The sequence below is a fragment of the Octopus bimaculoides genome, chromosome 8 (genome assembly GCF_001194135.2).
Source record: "Octopus bimaculoides isolate UCB-OBI-ISO-001 chromosome 8, ASM119413v2, whole genome shotgun sequence".
NCBI lineage: Eukaryota > Metazoa > Mollusca > Cephalopoda > Octopoda > Octopodidae > Octopus > Octopus bimaculoides.
In genome coordinates, this window is record NC_068988.1 from 77,184,673 (window position 1) to 77,201,374 (window position 16,702).

The window sequence follows — 16,702 nt, forward strand, 5'->3', positions numbered from 1 at the left end:
GCTCTTTTCACAGCTATACCTCGTTGGAAATTTGCATTAGTTTTTGTATGAAATTAAAAAGGAAGGGAGTGGGGCTTATTTATAGTTTGTAGAGGAAACGTTAAACGTGCCTGAAAAACTAAACATGGTCTTTTCCCCAACTAAAAGACATAAAAAAACTATGAAAGAAGGCGAATAAGTATCAGGGTGGGGGAAAGAAGAGAGAACTAACAGTCGATCGTTCTAGAACTCCCAAAATTAAAACGTAAACCCCTGAAAGACTTTCCCTCTTCTTCATTGTTAAAAGTAAAGATCGGTCGTATTTCAGTCTAATTGTCATTGTAAATGACTGAGGCTTTCCTTTGTCTTTCTCTATTGCTTCACTTTCTTTCTCTATGATTAAGAGAGTGCAGGTGCGTGGCTCAGTGGTTAGGGATATTCGACCCATGATTGTAAAGTCATGAGTACGATTCTCGGCGACGCGCTGTGTTCTTGAGCAAGGTACTCTACTTCACCTTGCTGCAGTCCTCTCAGCTGGCAAAAATGAGCTGTAGCTGTAATTGAAAGGGGTCAGCTTTTTCATATTCTTCCAACTACTTGAAGGTTTTTCTTGCTTCAGTCCACTCAGCTGGCCAAAATGTGATGTAGGTGTAATTGAAAGGGGTCAGCCATGTCATATTCTGTGAGGACTAATCCTCCGGAGAACTACGTTAATCGTATGCATGCCTGTGGAGTACTCAGCCACTTGCGAGTTAATTTTATCCTCGTGTTGTAATGAAAAGTGAAAGTGATCCAATATTTGCTATAGTTATTTGTCTTTGATTTAACAGCGTTTCTATGTATCTACTGTCTCTCTCTCATTTCTTTTTCTCTTTCACTTCCTCTGTGTCTCTCCTCTATCCCGCTTTTAATTTAACAATGTGTGTATGTAACTATGTATCTACTTTTCTTTTGATCTATGTATATACTTTTCTTTCGATGTATGCATCAGTCTACTCTGAAAATACAAAATACTTAAACATTTTACTTCTCCCTTCAACTATAGAAAAGTAACAGTGACATCCACATCTATTTATTGAGAGAGAGAGAGAGAGAGAGAGAGAGAGAGAGACAGACAGAATAACAGTCAGACAGATAGACAGATAGGCAACATTTCTTTTTGCAATTTCCATATTTTCAATGCCTTTATCATATATCGTTGAAAACAAAAAGTTTACCTGCATTTTCTGCATGATAATGGTTCCATTCTCTTTCACTATTATTCTCTATCCACTTCCTTCCTTCACTCAATCTCTCTCTCTAAATCTCTCTCTTTCTCCCTTCCCTCTCCCTCCCCCTCCCTCCTCTATGTCTCCTTGCCTCCAATTGACCTCCTGCGTTTAACGCATTGTATTTCTCTTACCTCTCAGTGCTAGCAATCTTCCCCCTCTCTCTCACTCCCTCTTACTTCCTCTTTGCTCCTTACTTCAACTATACTTCCTCTGCTTCTGTCCCTCCCCTCTCTCCCGCTTTGCCGCTCACTTCAAGTATACCTCCTTTGCTTAACATCTTTTATTTCTCTTTTTCTTTGTACCTCTCTCTTCAACCTTTTTACCTCTTCCTTTGAAGTAAGTGTGGCACACACCACAGGTACGTGCGAAAACAAAAACAAAAACAAACTACGCGTATTAATATTATTGATGGCTGCCATACTGTAAAGGAAATTTGAAGCTCTATAAGTTGAGATAGTGTTTGTAATCTTTTCGGCCTTTTTTAAGGCCTCATGTTTTCATTTTATAGTTACCATTGCATTTCTGGGATTGTCTGGACTGTGCTGATAGTATTTTTGTTAAGAAACACTCCTTGTTTTGCAGGGGTTCTGCATCAATATTTTTAAATCTTAACAACTTTTGGAAAATATTTGCTATTTTGTTATTCATTTAAAGATGGCTTATAAAGAAGCCATCATAATGTTCGACAGTGGGATGTGTTCCTTGTCAAAGGAGAATGAGAACAAAGATGTAGAATGGCCTACACTTAATGACGTCATCTCGAAGAAAATTCAAAACTTTTGGTGACGGCAATGACAACAACAATAACGGCAACAGTAACATCAGTGACAACAACAACAACAACAACAACAACAACAACAATATCAACAGCAGCAACAATGATACTAACAAAGCGAAATTTAGAAATGTGAATATCACCACTTCCACCGCCGCCGCCACCACTTCCACTGCAAAGGAGGTTTACTTTGCGATTGTGGTGAGAAATTTGGAAGATTTCTGCATAGATGAAGAAAATCTGAAAATGGCCAGGAAAATCCTAAAAGGGAATGGGAGAAGAGTAGCCCTAAACCCTCCATCCGATGTAATAGAGAATATCTTAAGATGCACGGTCACATACTGCTACATCAGAGTTAAGTCACGCCAGGTAGAAAATGCTCCTGAGAGCGCAATACAAAAATTCTCTGGTGCTTGTGGGAACAGAAGACCCACATCACTCAAGGAAAGAAGTTTGGCACTATTGAGGTGAGATTTGGGACAGAAGACGAAGCCAGGTGCCATTCGGCAACCACTTTCAGGAATAAAAACTTCTTAATCTCCAGCTATTGTGGCCAACACTTTGCTAAGGTTAGAGTGTTGAATCTGCTGCAAAGAATATCCATCACCTCGTTAGTGATGGCTGTCTTGGCAAATTTAGAAGAAGATGAAGTGACAATCTTGGAAGTCAAGAAAATACCTTATCAAAACTGGTCAAGTATAGGTATGGAACTGTCTTTACAATGTAAGCAAGACCATATCGACCAGCTTCCCAATCTAATCGATCTCCCGGATGCTACCCACCTATCAGTGTTAGTGGAGGGTAGAAAGCCAAGATGCCACATATGTGGCTTTAAGAACTCAACAAAAAGATATACAGAAACCACAACTGCAACACAATTCGCAACCACTCTAACAAAAGGGACAAGAACAAGAACAACTTCAAAAACAGCAACATCAACAAGAATATTCATCAGATTCTCGATGAAATGTATCCATTAATCTCAATGTTGTGAACAAGTGCAACAGTGGATTGATGGATTTTGTAAGTCAAAACAAAAACAAAATAGAGAGAAAGAGATTTGAGGATGAAATCCTCAAAGCCCTCAAGGACAGACTATTAATTAAAACTTCGTCAGACGTTTATAAAACAATGAGAAAAATTCCTCTGTAATGTCGGAATTTAAAAAAAAATTCAGTTGATAAAAGGCTGTTGGAAGGGCCTTTTAGAATATTTTCACCAGTAAGGAGATCCGGAACTTCTGGGTTTCTCAAAAATCAAGGTGAGTAACCTCCTCTTTTTCTTTCTCTGACTAACATGACTGTGCTGAGAATGAGGTGTGTGAATGTGCATGACCTGAGATCAGTTTGGAAGCAAGGTCACTTGCTCAATGATCTCAGGTTACTTGATTTAGATGTAGTGAAACAAGGATCCCCGGAAAACATGCTCTAGCATCTATTTTCGAGGACTACAAGGTATTCTCATCTTGTGGTTTATCAGGAGAGGGTTGCGGTGTAGCAGTGCTACTCTGGAAATCTTTAAATCTCCAAGTACGGTTTATCTTCGTGGACCCAGATGGCAGGGTGATGGTTTAGGACGTGAATGGCAGCAAAGGTGGTGCCTTTAGACTAGTGGCAGTTAATGCCCCAACAGGAGCTGGAAGGCCAGGTTTCTTCAAGCATCTAGAAACATCTCACACTTTAGTACTAGTGGGAGACTGGAATAATATTATGGATGTACAGAAGGACTGTGCGTTTTTAGTACATAACAGAAGTGGGTGTAAAAGCCTCAAAATCCTGCTCAGGACTTTCCAGTTTTCTGACAGGTACCAACTGGATTTCCTTGATGTGCCAGTGTGGATATGGAGCAACTACAACTGGTCATTCAGATGGTATTTAGACAGTGTTTGTTAGGTCAGCGGTTTGGGATAGCACAGGTTATCCACAATTTAAATTGGTTGGCTACACAGATCGGGTCTTATGGATAATATCCAGAAATCCCTGGCCTGTCAGTGCTACTGGCGAGCTCTGCTGGTTTGAGAGAAGCTCTACAGATAAAGTGCTGTCAGATGACTGAGGTGTGAACAAAGCAACGAAACCATTCCACATGCATCCGTCCAATGTCTTGGCATTGCAGATTTGTGGAGCTTTGTTAAACAGCTGTTGACGTGTGTAGGACAGATCAGGTTGTCAACTGAGCCCATCGTGAAGATAACCACACCACCTTCTTTTGGACAGGAAAGGAAGGCAGTTTTCCTCTGTCTGGTGGCTTTGGTGAAGGAAGTAGTGTGGTGGACAAGGCTGAAAGTACGGAAGACAGATACTTTCCTCTTTGACCAAGCCCTCATTGACTTTTTCAGGTTCCACTTGTAAAGGAAGGTGAGTGTAGAAAGGGAAGTACTGACCCCCCTCCCATTCCCAGTATTTTTTCTGAAAGGTGGGTGAATGTGGTGTGGATGGCCCACATGAACGGGCCTACTCTGAACATACACTTGTAAGCTGGAGGAGCTGAGAAAGAGAGAGGCACCTATTGAGGTGCCCCTGGCAGTTGGGGGTAACCAGGATGTGTGAACTTCCTCAGTTGTCCCTTTTTGTTTTGTGTTTGGCCATCATGGACAATAAAAAAAGTATTATTTATTTATTCATTTAATTTTGAATCCTATTTTACCTAACCTTACTTATTCTAATCATCTTTTCTCTCTTACACTTTTGCTGTTTCCTACTCTCTCTCTCTCTTCCTTTCTCCCTTTGGTCACTGTCTCTCTTGCTTTTCTTCTGATAAGGTAACCAAGTATCTCCTTTATATCAACACACTTGTTTCTGGCCTCTTTCTTGTACTTCTCTCTCCTCTGTCTCTGTCTGTCTCTGTCTGTCTGTCTCTGTCTCTCTCTCTGTCTCTCTCTCTGTCTCTCTCTCTCTCTCTCTCTCTCTCTCTCTCTCTCTCTGAGTAATCATGTACCTCCTTTATAGCAAGACACCTACTTATGCCTCTCTATTTCTCTACTACACTCTACTGGATCACCTCCTCTAATGCCCTCTCTGCTGTGGAAAGACACCTGCTCCAGTCTCTTTGTCACACTCTAATCTTTCATTCTCTGACACAAGTTCCCCTCCTCAAATGCCTCTTCCCCTCTCATAATTCCTTGCTTGCGAGTGCTTGTGAAAACCTGTTGAGGCAAGTGAAATGAAAATCAAAATCGCTGACATGGTCGATGACAGTACCGCCTGATTGGCACTCGTGCCAGTGGAACGTTAAAGCACCATCCAAGTGTGATCATTGCCATTTGAGCGTGATTGTTGCCAGTGTCTCCTTACTGGCACATGTGCCAGTGTTATGTAAAAGCATCCACTACACTCTCAGAGTGGTTGGCATTAGGAAGGGCATCCAGCTGTAGAAACTTTGCCAGATCAGATTGGAGCCTGGTGCAGCCTTCTGGCTTGCCAGTCTTCAGTCAAACCATCCAACCCATGCCAGCATGGAAAGCGGACGTTAAATGACAACAATGATGATGATGAGACCACACTATAGGTGGTTGATGTTTGGAAGGTCATCCAGCTGTAAAAATCATGCCAAAACTAACCTTGCCTGTGCTAGTGCCACGTAAAAATGACCAAGTCAACTCTGTGGAGTGGTTGGTGTTAGGAAAGGCATCCAGCTGTAAAATTCCTGCCAAAACAGACACAGTAACCTACAGTAGTTTTTCTACCTGGCTGGCTCCTGTCAACCATCCTACCCTTGCATGCATAGAAGATTGACGTTAAATGATGATGATGGTCTCAAATTATAATTATCCCTTAAATTATTTCACAGCACTTTAAGGTTTTGATAGACAACAAATGAAATTAATATTATTAACAACCTATTATAAAGGAAATTATTAATGTTTGTCTCAGTATTCTTTGCAGTGTCAATTCACATTTTTGTGTGTGTGTATGACATTAGTCTACAGATGTAGATCTTCTTACAATAATCATGGTTTATACTTTTTTGTTTTTGTAAATATTTTGTATTAAAATACATAGCTTGTCTGATTTCCAGAGTACAAATTGTTGTAGCAAGTGAGGAAACACTTTCATCCAGCATTGTCATTGTTTTACACAAGTTTTACTTGAATAATGACTTAAATTTCCCTTATCAACTGTTCAGAACCTTTTTGAGTCACTTCCTTAATGTATAAAGCTGAGATTGATGCCAAAAGTGCATCAACTCCATATATATAAAAATCTTCTATTTAAGAAGGTTTTTCTATTAAACCCTGTGTGTATGTCATTGTTCAGTTTTATTTCAAGATTTCTTGCAAATAGAGAAAGAGCCAGTTTCTAACCTAGATTCAAGGCTCCTTGATTGGAATTTCAACATCAACAACAGGGTATTTTTGTTTGTATGTATATGTGCAGATTTGTATGCTCTGCTTAATGTATGTTTTCTCATACATAGAGTGGCATATCTAGACATGCTCATATGTATTTAAATGATAAACTTCTGGAAATTTTTAACAAAATTTTACAACTCCAGTGATAGATTGGATCTGTAGTCTTCGAACCAACTTTTTGCTTTCTGATTTTGAGAAGCTTAATTTCTCAGGATTGGTATTTAGGCAGTGCGTTACATTTCCCAAGGCCCTAATAATTACAGGTATAATCCTGAACTTGCAATCTGGATAGAGTAACTGCAGATTTCTCAATAATACTGCATAGGTGTTCTCTTTTTAACTTTGTTTACATCTGCTGGGCAGCTAATTTCCACAACTGTGCACAATTTCTCTTCTCTATTCCAAATCATTATATCAGGTCTGTTGCAGTACTGGGATATTCCATCAGTACTCCATTTTGTTATGAGTGGCTATGGCTTCTATCATACTGTGGGTTCTTATTTCTTTGTCCTTGGGCTTATCCTTTCAATGGATTTCCTTTTAGAGTATCCTGGCCACACCATGTCTCATTTGTAGATAATACTGTGAGGACATTTTTGGACAACTGCTTATGGTGTGGTTGATATCTTCTGTGTTAACCCCACAAAGTCTGCATCGGTTGTCACAATTTACTGCTTTTCCTGCATCTCTATCCCTTTTGTGCATGAGGTACTTGGTTGATATTTCCTGTTCTTGGATTGCGAACACATACCCTTCAAAGTGGGAGGTAGTAATGCAGCTATTATTGGTCCATGATAAACTGCTTTGATGACCAATGTTACTATCAACTTGGAGCTTCCTACTAACATGTCTATGCATAGTCTTCTGCTCATATAGGCTCATCCTTTCATCTGATGATATGTTGCAGTAGAGTCATGTGACTTCTTTGGGCATGTATTCTAGGTTATCAGACAAAGAATGTTCCTCAAGGAGCTGGCTTCCAATTCTTATGATTTTATCAGCCTCATGTATGCAAACTTGGTCAAGGGATGCACTTCGACACTTGGTGGTTAAAAGATGTTGCTGAAGGGATATGTATGTATGTATGTATGTATGTATGTATGCGTGTGTGGAGAGAGAGAGAGAACAAAGTAAATATTTGTTATGTACCAAACCTCAAAATCTACTGGCATCAATGTTGGCCTGATGGAACTTAGGTCTGGTGGAGAAAGGAGGATTATGATCATGTGCTGTGTAAGCAAAATAATATGGAGCAAAACTTCAGCAAGACTTCCTAAGGAGCATAAACCCAAGCACAGTTGTATTTAGGTTGGGTAATGATGCTAGGATGAGTGGAATAAGTTATATTGTGTGACAGGATTAGTCATAGACAACATCAGAGCAACAGTAATCTCTGCTTGAGTCACAATGATGACTATCATATGAGTGAAAAACAATTTCTTTGAGGTTTACTTACAGGTTTTCTAAATGATGGATGAAAATGACTTAGTTATCATGGCTAGTATCATGTGAAAACACTTCCTCAGCTAAAATCATAAAACAAATTAAGAGACTAGTGATTATTGACATCAACCTTAGGATTAGAGAGACTCAGAGAGAAAACAAGACTATCAAAAGGAGGAAGCTGTGAGTTCTAACAAATTCTCGGCATCACTTATAATGAAGAGGAGGAAGAGATAGATACTTATAATATAGAAGACAACTGAAAGTTTCCGTGAGAGCAGGTATGTGTATGGAGCATAGTTCCAGTTAGGCTGATGATGAAATGTTGGTGAAATGGAAGAAAAGATAGCGCAATAAAATCTGAGAGGCAGGTCTAGGAAAATTGGAATAAAAGAGTGCACAGGGAAGAACAACACATAGCTTAAAAGAAAGCTAGATGGCAGACATATTTAGTCCATCTTGCGATTATTTGTTCACATACACTCTCTTTCTGTCTGTTTGTCTCTCTTCTGCTCTCTCCCCCTCTCTCTCTCTTTTATGCATGTGCACATGCACTCACAGGCCATTTGCCATTGATCTATGATGAATTGCATAAAAGTTTGTGTGTGGAAATCAGGTTGTCTTTGATGAAAAGTGTACACGGAATGATAGCAGAGCACCTTCAATCACTGAGACATCAAAATATTGCTTTCAAATTTTGGCACAAAGCTACGAATTTTGGGGGATGGGGGTAAATCAATTACATTGATCCCAGTGCTCAATTGGTATTTATTTTATCGACCCCAAAAGGACAAAGCAAAGTCAACCTCGGTGGAATTTGAACTCAGACGAAATATTGCTAAGCATTTTGCCCAGTGTACTCATGATTCTGCCAGCTTGCCATCTTAAAGCATGAAAATATTACTATGAAAGATTGTTATATGAGAAAGAATGAGAGAGGGATCAGTTCTTGAAATTGAGAGATTGAAACTTTCAGTGAATATAGGCAAATAAAGGAAACAGTCAGACCATATATTGGTTTTTACAGTAACAATGAAAAGTAGGCCATCCATAGAGCTCTTACATAGCCTGAAACCTGGCCTTATCATAATAGACCAATAATCAAAAGGCTTTACAGCCACGACCATTTCATCATTTTTTAGGAATTGTATAACCTGTCCTATATTATTGACTGATTTTTTTCTAGCTAACCAAGTGACCATGCAGAGGTTTCATTGTTAGCATCAAGTCAATTAGGTTGTTGTTGGTAGTGGAGTTTAGCATTTGGTCATCGTTTTTAAAGTAGATTTATGATCAGATGTATTCCAGCCATAACCATCTAGTCTTTTTCTTATGTTATGGGACCCATTACCCAATGTGTTTTTGTTTTAAGGTTGAAAGATGTGATTTGAAATCAACTTGGCTGCTGTTTCTGGCATATTGAGAAAAGCACAAAGGGGCTCTCTCATTGACTCAGTCAGGCATCATTTTCAATCACTGATTTGGTGGTACCATAGTCAATAGCTACAAAAACAGATGAGATGATACAGAAATAGTAACTGCAGAGGTGGTGGTAGGGATTTGTGGTGCTGTTGCTATTGTTGTTTTTAGTGATGGTTGTAAGGATGACAGTGGTGGTGCTGCTGTTTTTTGTTATCAGTAGTGGTTACAATATCAATGGTAGGGTCTGTGGTGATGGTGATAGATGCTGATGCTTCTGATAGGTCAAGCAAACACTAACATCATCACCAATATTATTACCACCGCCACTATCTCCCCCACCAGTAGTTGGTGTCAGTTTATGTTTGGACTATTGAACACTGATCAATCAATAAATGACAGTATCAGTAATTTGATCTGATAATTATTATTCCTCCCACTCCCCTCCAGCATCTTTAAGCTATCTACTTTTCCATTGCACCACCACCATCACACAACAGCTATGTCATGAAGTGTTACAATGTATGTGGTTGATCTTGTACTACCTTGATATCTTCTATGACATGTCATTCATCATGTACTTCTTCACTATTTATGGCAGTGTGGCATGGAACATCACCTGGCTTCTGGCAGGACAGAATAGTACCAACCATCATTGTCTATGCTGATGGTGGGGATAATGATGATAATAGTTGTGGTGGTGATGATGATTATGATGATGATGATGATGATGATGATAATGGTAATGGTGACTAGAGTGGTGATGATTGTAACAATAATGGTGGTGGTGGTGACAATGATGTTGTGGCCTGTAGTGGTGATAGTGATGATAATGATAATGATGGTGGTGGTAGTGGGTGGTTAATGATGATGTAATAGTGACGATGGTGGTGAGAAAAAATAACAACACCACAAGGCATTGATAATGATGTGGTACAAAGGAAGATGAGAAGGATAACAACAACAACAGCAATTATAAATGTGATATCTGCCTCAAGTACAAGTTGCATATTTGTGAGCATATATACTGTGTTATCCATATCTCATAAACTGTATACATACTTTTAAGAAAAACATGTAGAATCATGGCAGATGGATGGTAGAATTGGTAGAGCATCTTCGAAAATACCTGATTGTATTTAGTTTTAACCCCTTTTCTTGCCCTGAGTCACTTTGCTTCCATTATTTCAAGATTTATTGAATAAGTAATAACTGATAAAAAGGAGTTTTAATCAATTGTGAAAATGAAAAAGCTGTAACTAAGAAGGTCTAAAACATTTCCCCCATTTGATGCCATTAAATTTTGATTCCCCAATTCTTCAATATTTCAATGATGTATGTACTGGTTTGTCTTATTCCTTTACATTTGGTTTTGCTTCTGCTGAAATCTTTTTTATGCCAAAACTTAAGGTGACTGAAATCTAAAGTTTAGAGAGGGTAGGAAACTGAATGATCTTGTGTGGTCTTCATGACTTTCTTAAGGACATAATGGACATTGTTGAAGTGGACTGAAGTGAAAACTAACGCTTTCGTGAATATCTGGAGTCAACAGTCTGATTTATAATGAAGATTAATACTCAGTTTTTATTCTATTAATTAGATGTATAACAAATCTATGACTAGATGAGTTGACTGGTTTAATGCAACTGCAATTGCTAGACACTCTCGTAGAACAAGACAGATAAACTGAGACACTGAGGTTCTTGTGATAATGAAGACATGCAGGAAGATTTGAACTTGTGACCAAATTTTGGTTGTCTTATAAGATATCCATATGGCTACATAACAAAACTTAATAGTTGAAATATTTTCACATAACTTGGCATAAATAACTGATTATGTCCAATTCTATATAAAAGCTAGTTTTACTCTGTAAAATGGAATTTCACTTAGAAGAAAAAAGCAATTTGTTAAAATAATGGCACAAAAGGCCTTACAGAGATTTTAAGTATTGCAGTATTTAACCTCATTTTAATGCCATGAACCAACAACCCCATCACTGAATAGTTTGTTGTACATAACACTCCTGTGAAGTAAATTTGAACTAATAACCTGTGAGTTGAGAGAACTTACCTACTAAGCCATCTAACAACTACAAAAAACAAAATAATCACCTGTAATGGATTCTGGATTACCAGAGTTTAGTTCATTAGTTAAAATCCAGTGAAGGAATTCTACTTCAGGATACAACAATCTATGCATCTTAATCTTCAACACATGTTGCTGTTGAGAAAAATATCAGTTTAGGAAAATGATGTGTGAAAGACTAGAATCCTTTCTAGTGTAAGATGTGGCTCTCATCTGCTGTATGCAATAAAACCTTCAGTACCCAAAAGAGATGTTTTACTTATCTTATCGATTGAAAATCAAAAAATGCTTTTGATAAGAGAATTAGGAACTGTTATGTCATCCCTAAGTGTTCACTACACACATACACAGGAAATAAAAAATGTATTAATTGGTTTCAAACATCCAAAATGTGTTTTCCAAAATTAAATTAGAAATATGTGAAAACTATGCTATTCATTAGTTTCTAAAATAAGCATAAGAGCAAAATAATTGTTGTGGAGAGGTCAGTGTATTGATACCAGTAATTAATTGATTGGCACTTATTGGGTGCCAATACTGTCCTCTAGTGTGATCACTTGGTAAAAAAGGGCTGTTGATTGATTGAATCCTGAGAGTGTTGCACAAAATGCCTTGTGCCTCTCTCTTTATGAAATCAAATTTATGTTTCATCATTTAAACTAGAAAAGCACTCGCAGAGTGCAGACCTCGCCAAGCAGCTCATTTCCACCCATATACATGCATGCTGAAAATCGCCTAATTTCCCAAATCAATGCCGGCAAAAACATAAACTCCTTAGGAGGGTTAAAAAAAATAACACAGCCATATGATTTAAAGAAAAAAAACTATTGAAAGCAGGAATCAACTGAAGTAGTTATAATACACTAATGACAACAGCAAGCTAATTTGAATGATACACTCACAACACGATGGTTGGAAAAGTAACAGTTGGTTACAGTGACTTGTGAACGCCGATCCTGGTTCACATAAACATGATCTAGCAGGCTTCCATAGTCGGTGGTGGGTTTTTGGACTAGTTGGTCAAACCCAGACTGGTTCATAGTTGTCAAGATCTCATGGTTAGGAGAATCAAGGAGATCCACATTAAAATACCCTAGGGACGGTGGTCAGATGATTCCTTGGCAAAGATAAAAGAGGTATCTGTCTACTTATGAAACTAAACCTACCTACCTATTTTACATCCCTTTGTGGTCAGTATAGTATCAATCATCCCTCAAGAGTCCATAGATACATGAGTAAAATTACTAATAGAGAAATGAAAATAAAACTTGGGAAACAGCAATGCCACCATAGGTTACATGGAAACGATGAACCTGTTTTCAAGGGAGATAATCAAAGAATGTAACATTGTAATACTTCATGTATAATAAATATAACAAATGAAAAATCCTTCAAGAATCCATAAAAATTCCCGGATTACTACCAAAATTTCATCATCTGTTTCTTGTAGCATTAGCAACTTTTTCTGCAAGTTTCATTAAATACCGTTATTGAGTTATTTTGCACACAGACGGATAATCCAACGACAATGAAAACATAACCTCATTCCTTGGCAGAGGTAATAAACTAGTCAAGTAGTGGGATCAATATCATTGAATATACTCTTCCTTCTTCAAACATCTAGCATTGTGCCTATATTAAAAAAACAAATTCTTAACCCCAACTGGAGATTTGACATCAAAGAAGATAGCATTTCAACTTACAATGTAAAAAACATAAATGTGTTTTGCAAGGTATTTTTTTCCAGTCTTCTACTGATTGTGACAAACAACCTTACCAAGCATATTGATGTCATACTTTAAGCATGTGACATCAGTGACATGGTGTATAGGGATAGGTTGGCATGGTATTGTACATCGTATAGGGTTGTGAGGTAGTGTTATATGGATTTGTGAGGTGGGGTATAGAATAGGCAGTATATAGTAAAGATGTTGGGTGATGTATAGTATAAGTGATATGGGGTGTATAGTATAAGTGTAAGACAGTGTGTAGCACAGCTCTATAAGGTGGTATGTAGAATAGTCCATGTCCCCAGTTCATGACTGGTACCTATTTCCTTTGCTACTTCAAGTAATTAAAAGCAAAATTAATCAGGTTAAGAATTGAACTCAGAACAGAAAAGGGTGAAACTAAAAACAATAATGTGGCCCCATTATCCTCTAATTTGTTGAAAGTATTTTACAGTTTGCAATTTAATAATTTGCACTTTAAGCACTTATTTGTTGCTGTTTGCTTCTTGGAGACAAAATTTTAAAATTATCGATATTTTGGAAATTTTGTTTTAAAGTTATACCACCCAAAAAACTATATAATGTGTGTGTGTAAATATATATATATATATATATATATATATATATATATGAAAGGGGGAGAGGGGGAGTTTATCTTATTTTATTTGTTAAATTTTTTCCACCTTTTCAATATTTTAAAAATTAGTTTCTTTGTTTTATAATTCTGTCTTTGCAGCAAGTTCTTATTAAGAAGAGAAATTCAAAAAGCAAGGAAACAAAATGTGAATTATAAAAAAAGGGAGTAGAGTAAAAAAAAAAAAAAAGGAAAGAAAATAAGAAAAAAGCAGACTGTTTAAAATTAAATAAAGAAAATATAGAATGGAAGTGAGAAGTGAAAACTGAGATTTGAGAAAGCAGAGAGGGAAAGTGAAAAATGGTGGATTATTTTAAAACATACATAGAGAATGATGTATGGATGTTAGAAATATAGCAAAATGGGAGATGATGAAGGAAAATGGACCACCTATTGTGCTGAAAAGGAATTAGATTCATAGCTTTAAGCATTTAGTCTGAAACCGTATTGACAGACATTGCAAAATCTTTTGTTATTACTTACAGTGCCAATCTGTTATTCACCCCACCACACACACATACATAGCACCGAGCATATAGAAATTAAACATGGAGTGTTATCGTTTAACATATGTGCATTTATATATCTGTAAATAAACTTACAGATTATAAATACAAACACAGGCATATATACACATATAATACACGCATTCAAGCATACATGATACGAACTTACATGCCTACATATTCACACGTGTGTGTGTGCAGATATGTAGCATAATGGTTAAGGATGTTGGGTTCATGATTATGTTATGGATAAATTGTGTCCTTGAGCAAGGTGTTTCATTTAATATTACTCCAACTCTGTCTCACTTGTTAACTCTTGAGTTAACAAGTGAGACAGAGACAGGCAGAAGCAAGAAAAATGCCGCTGTTACTTGAATACTATACAAATATGTCTTTAAAAAGACTTTTCTTTTAAATTTACCAAAATTTAAGTTTTCAATAATTTTTCAAAAATCTATTATTCATATTTACTGTTGAAAAGATCTCAAGGATCGAAACCAGTTCTGTAATGTTCTTTATAGAAGTATTTTAGCATTTTCTACTTTGTCTTTTTTCCACATATATATATATATATATATATATATATATATATAGGCGCATGAGTGGCTGTATGGTAAGTAGCTTGCTTACTAACCACGTGTTTTCCGGTTCAGTCTCACTGTGTGGCACCTTGGACAAGTGTCTTCTACTATAGCCTCAGGCAGACCAAAGCCTTGTGAGTCGATGTGGTAGATGGAAACTGAATGAATCCCGTCGTGTGTGTGTGTGTGTGTTTGTACTCCCAACATCGCTTGACAACTGATGGTGTTGTGTTTACGTCCCCGTAACTTAGTGGTTCAGCAAAAGAGACCGATATAATAAGTGCTAGGCTTACAAAGAATAAGTCCTGGGGTCAGTTTGCTCGTCTAAAAGGTGGTGCTCCTGCATGGCCGCAATCAAATGACTGAAACAAGTAAAAGAATAAAAAAATACATACACACACATATTTATATATAGATATACAGTTGAAATTCATAGTAAAACGAAAGATGAAGACAGGTGTATGAACAACAAACAAATGTATTAGTTTGATGCTCGGGAAAAATGAAAATGTCTTTTATGTTTCGAGCCCACGCTCTTCAGCAGAAAGGAATAAGAGAAAACAGAGAGAGAATGAAAAATACTCGTAGATTTCAGTGCTCCACCATGGATAATGATTGGTAAAAAAAAGAGGTTAAATGAAAGGAAGATAATAAAGTGATAGTGATCCCAACAAGAGAAGGTGGGCATGCATGTGTGTGTATGTGAGAATGGTGTGTGGTTGTGTAAATGTGTATGTCTGTGTGTGGATATGGGCAAGTGACTCTGATGTGTGTAACGTGTGTTGTGTGTAGCAGTTGATGTGTACTCTTTCACGTAGTGTGTGTGTGTCAGTCTGTGTCCAAACAGCGTGCATGTATATGGTATATGTATGTGTGGGTGAAAGTTATCTTTGTCTATGTATATTTCATGTGTATGTATATATAGCCTGTGTTTAGGTAGTATGTACTTGTGTGGGTGTGGAAGGGTGTATGATGGTGTATGATGTGTGTACTGAGTTAAATTGTATGTGTGGCTGCTCATATAGTGGTATGTGTGGTGACGCTATTGAAGATTGTGTGTGGATAATGGTGTCCGGTGTGGGTGCTGGGAAATGGTCAGTGATAGTGTGTGTGAAGTAGTGTGGGGTTGGTATCGAAGGAAGAAAGGAGGTGGGGTTAGTGTCAGCTGAAGAGATGAGGTGAGTTGAGCCCATGTGGTGTAAAGAAGCAAAGAGAGAAGATTAATTCCTGTTCTTAGCGAAAGTAGGAGTCCGGATGTCCCCTGTGCAAAAACAGTCTGAACACAGACAGATGTTGTAGTGAATGACTGATAGGACAGAAATGGCAGGAAACCGGGTGTCATTTCTGAGATTGATGTCTTGGAGGTGCTCCACGAACCGGTCAGTCAAGCAGTGTCCTGTTTGACCGATGTACAGGGAAGGACAGAGATAGCAGGAGACACAGTAAATGACATTACTAGAAATGTGGGTAAAGGAGTCGCTGAAGTGATAGGGACGATGATGGGTACCTGTGATGATGGTGGTGCTGGAGAGGCAAGGGCAGGTATGACAGCGTGGGCAGAAACAGGAACGAGCCAGGCTGGGAGTGGGGGCTAAGAGAAGAAATTGTGGACGAGGAGGTCATGCAGGTTATGGGCTCGTTTAAAGAAGGGAAGGGGTAGGTTGGAGAAGATGTGCAAGGTGGAGATACACACAAGTATGTTTATATATACACACACATATATATACATACACACACACATATATATTTATGTGTATAGACGCACGAGTGGCTGTGTGGTAAGTAGCTTGCTTACCGACCACATGGTTCCGGGTTCAGTCCCATTGCGTGGCACCTTGGGCAAGTGTCTTCTACTATAGCCTCGGGCCGACCAAAGCTTTGTGAGTGGATTTGGTAGACGGAAACTGAAAGAAGCCCGTTGTATA